Consider the following 4257-nt stretch of genomic DNA (forward strand, 5'->3'; position numbering starts at 1 on the left):
GGAATTAACAAATAGATAGGTATATGAATTGAAAACAATAATAATTCAGTTTTTGCTTACCCTCTTTTATCATGTATTAGTATTTTATGGCTGAAAGTTTACAATGTTACTTGTGCTTGTTCAATAATTCCTGTGATGGGCACATTGTACCTGCTTTTCAGACATGAAAACATCCTAATACCATCCCAATACTGAGCCATTCTCATCCTCGTGACATTACGTAACCTTGGGCAGGTTCCTGCCATATGCCATACTCTACTGCCAGCAGTCCATGTATATGTACTAAGATATCTAAAACCTAACACATAGTACATAGTGCCCTACAGAATAAAGCTTTACAAAAATGGAATCTTCTTATAATGAAAATATAAAAGACCATCGGTCTAAAATCAAGGTAAGAAGTTGTGAAATCAAAACTAAGCATCGGTATGGATTATTATTTGAACACAACTAACTGGTTTTTGGCAGAGCTGGTAGTTCAGTGCACTCTCTTGACCAGCCTAATGAGGTTCTAAAGTCCTCACTCTGCCCTGTGCAGCAGATCTCAACAAATACGGAACCTCTCTGTGTTACCTTTCCCTGAAAAAATTGAAGTCACAGAAATCCTGGGCTCGTGGATTTGTGAAGAATGAAGTGATACCGTGGAGTGCCTTCAGCAAGTAATTCTGCATTTTAAGTGCTCTTTCAGTGTTATACATTGAACCCTTTTAAGGCTACTAGTAGCAGAAAAGCATAAAGCAAAATCTTCCCAGTGGGACCTGAGGATAAGTGGAGAATATTGGATATCAATAGACATGATGCACGCAGCCCACGCCTGATGTTCCCATACAGACACTAACTCACGAGACAAGTACCAGTGACTGTGAACTGAGAGGATGTCCAGCAGCTTTCTCATAATAGGCATGATCATCTTAACACAGACCGTGGTTGGAATTCTGGGGAATTTCTCACTCCTTTGCAGTTATATCATCCTTCACTTCATGGGTTACAGGTTAAGGTCCACAGATTTGATCCTTAAGCACCTGATTGTGGCCAACTCCTTGGTCCTCCTCTCTAACGGGGTCCCACACAAAATGGCAGTCTTTGGGTGGAAGAATATCCGCAGTGATTTTGGCTGCAAACTTCTCTTCTTTCTGCACAGAGTGGGGAGGGGAGTGTCCATCAGTAGCATCTGCCTCTTGAGTGTCTTTCAGGTGATCACGATTAGTCCCTGGAACTCCAGGTGGGCAGCGCTGAAAGTAACAGCTCCCAAGTACGTGGTTCCTCTATATTCCTGTGTTGGATCCTGCAAATGCTGGTAAATGTCATTTTTCCTATCTATATAAATTGCAAAATGAGTGACAGAAACAACACAAGCAATAAAGATTTTGGATACTGTTCTACTATTCTTACTGACCAGAAGAGTAGAAAAACCAGACACGCCTTGTATGCAACATTGCTATTATTCCCTGATGTTTTATGTTTGGGGCTCACACTCTGGGCCGGCAGCTCCATGGTTCTCATTCTGTACAGACATAAGCAGCAGGTCCAGCACATTCGTAGGACTTATGCCTCCTCCAGGTCCTCCCCTGAGTCTAGAGCTACTAAATCCATCCTTCTCCTCGAGAGCACCTTTGTCTACTTTTATATTCTTTCCTCCATCTGTCAAGTTCTTTTGGCTCTTTTTGATCCACCCAGCCAGTTCCTTGTGGACATGAGTATAATCACAGCAGCGTGTTTCCCAACTGTCAGCCCCTTTCTGCTCATAAGCCATAACTCCAGTATACAAAGGCTCTACTTGGCCTGGAGAAGAAATGCAAAGTCCTCCACTATTATGAGGAAAGTGTAAATTTTATTTATTTCTATAATGAGCCATTGCCAGTTTATTTATTCACCCTCAGACTCCTAATTATAATTTTAATCTCAAGATAGTATTATACCAGACATGCCAAGTGTCTTCTTCAATATAAAGACCAATTGAAATATGTTGTCATGAAATAGGAATATATCAATGAAGTTTTCTTGCAGAAAAGTTCAGATTTATGCAATAAACAACAGGTCTAGAAATGATGTGCATATTATAAAGTTTTCAAATGTGTTACTTTCAGTCTAACAAAACGAATTTCCCAGAAATGAAGTAGGTATGGAATTATAGATAAAAGTATACAAGAAAATGGATCAGTGTGTACAGTCGTCAGAAATAAAACTGAAGAAATTAATGTCCTCACAGAGTAAAGAATACCCTGGTTAGCACTCGAAGATAAAATCAGGTAAGAGTTTGGGAGCTAGTTACAAGTTTATAGTTAACATTTTTATGAGAGATGGCAGTATTTATTAGAAAGAGTCCTGCAGGGAGATTAGCATATTAAAATATTTTCATGCAGAAATGAGCAGTTTGAAGTGAAGTACAATAAAAAACACACTGAAAGAAAACTATGTTTCAGTAGATTTTAAAACTGAAATATATTTGACATATAACATTGTGTAAATTTAAAACGTAAGATTTGGTAATTTGTTACACATAAATATTGTAATATGACTGCCATTACAACCACATATCACAATGCAGAACTCTTTTATGTTAAACTTTTCATTGAATTATAGTTGATTTACAGTATTATACTAGTGCAGCGGTACAACATTATGGTTCAATATTTAGGTTATTTTTTTTTAAAGCTATTATGAACTGTTGGCTATATTCCCTGTGCTGTAAAGTATGTCCTTGTAGTTTATTTATTTTACACATAGTAGTGTGTACTTCTGAATCTTTACTCTGTCTTGCCCCTTCCCACTTTCTCTCCCCACTGGTAAACACTAGTTTATTCTCTATGTGCGAGAGTCTTTTTCTACTCCATTATTTTCATCCTTTTGTAGTAGTTTTAGATTCCATATGTCAAGTGATAATATAAAGTATTTGTCTTTCTCTGTCTGACTTAATTCACTAAACAGAATGATATCCAGGTCCATCTATGTTAGAAGCAGCAAAATTTTATCCTTAAGGGGTGAGGAATATTCCATTGTGTGTGTGTTTGTGCGTGTGTGTGTCTGTGTGTTTGTGTACTGAATTCATTAGTTTTCTGGTGGAGATATTAGGGTTTTCTATATAAAGTATCGTTTCTCTATGGTAGTGACAGTGTTACTTCTTCTCTTAGGCGTTGGATGTTTCTTATTACATTTTTGTCCACATGCTGTGGCTAGGACCACTACACTGTTAAACCAGAGTGGCAAGAGTGAGCATCCTTCCCTTGGTCCTGATTTTAGAGGAAAAAGCTTTCAGGTGTCCACCTTTATGGGTTTGTCATAAATGGCCTTTATTATGTTGAGATGTATTTTCTCTATGCCCATTTTTCTGAGAGTATTTACCATGAATGGATGTTAGATTTTCTCAATGCTTTTTCTACATCTGTTGACACAATCTTGTGTTTCTCTTCCTTTATTTAATGTGGTGTATCACGTGGATTGATTTGTGGATTTTTAAACATCCTTGCATCTCTGGAAGAATGCTACTTGATAATCATTTATGATACACTTTATAGATTGTTGAATTCTGTCTGCTAATATTTTCTTGAAAATTTTTTTCAACTATATTCATCAAGAAAATGATCTGTAATTTTCTGTAGGGTCTCTTTATAGTACTGATATCAGTGTTGAGATAGCCTGATAGAATAAATTTAAGAGTGTTCCCCTCCTCTTCAATTTTTGGGAATAGTTTAAGAAGGATAGATGTTATTTTAAAAATTATTTCCTAGGATCACATGTGACACGCTCAAATCCTGGACATTGTTTTCTGGGAGGTTTTTTATTCAGTTCAGTTCAGTTCAGTCGCTCAGTCATGTCTGACTCTTTGGAACCCCATGAACTGCAGTACACCAAGCCTCCCTGTCCATCACCAACACCTGGAGTTTACCCAAACTCATGTCCATCGAGTTGGTGATACCATCCAACCATCTCACCCTCTGTCATCCCCTTCTCCTTCCGCCTTCCATCTTTCCCAGCATCAGGGTCTTTTCCAATGAGTCAGCTCTTTGCATCAGGTGGCCAAAGTTTTGGAGTTTCAGGTTGAACATCAGTTCTTCCAATGAATATTCAGGACTGATTTCCTTTAAGATGGACTGGTTGGATCTCCTTGCAGGCCAAGGGACTCTCAAGAATCTTCTTCAATACCACAGTTTAAAAGCATCAATTCTTCAATTCTCAGCTTTCTTTATAGTCCAACTCTCACATAAATACATGACTGCTGGAAAAACCATAGCCTTGACTAGATGGACCTTTGTGGAC

The 4257-nt window shown here is 38.0% G+C and overlaps 1 pseudogene; it reads left to right on the plus strand.

The window, feature by feature from the left end:
- Positions 1–750: 750 nt before the first annotated feature.
- Positions 751–2797, plus strand: LOC122690058 (annotated as a pseudogene).
- The last annotated feature ends 1460 nt before the right edge of the window (positions 2798–4257 follow it).

The sequence above is a fragment of the Cervus elaphus genome, chromosome 4 (genome assembly GCF_910594005.1).
Source record: "Cervus elaphus chromosome 4, mCerEla1.1, whole genome shotgun sequence".
Lineage (NCBI taxonomy): Eukaryota > Metazoa > Chordata > Mammalia > Artiodactyla > Cervidae > Cervus > Cervus elaphus.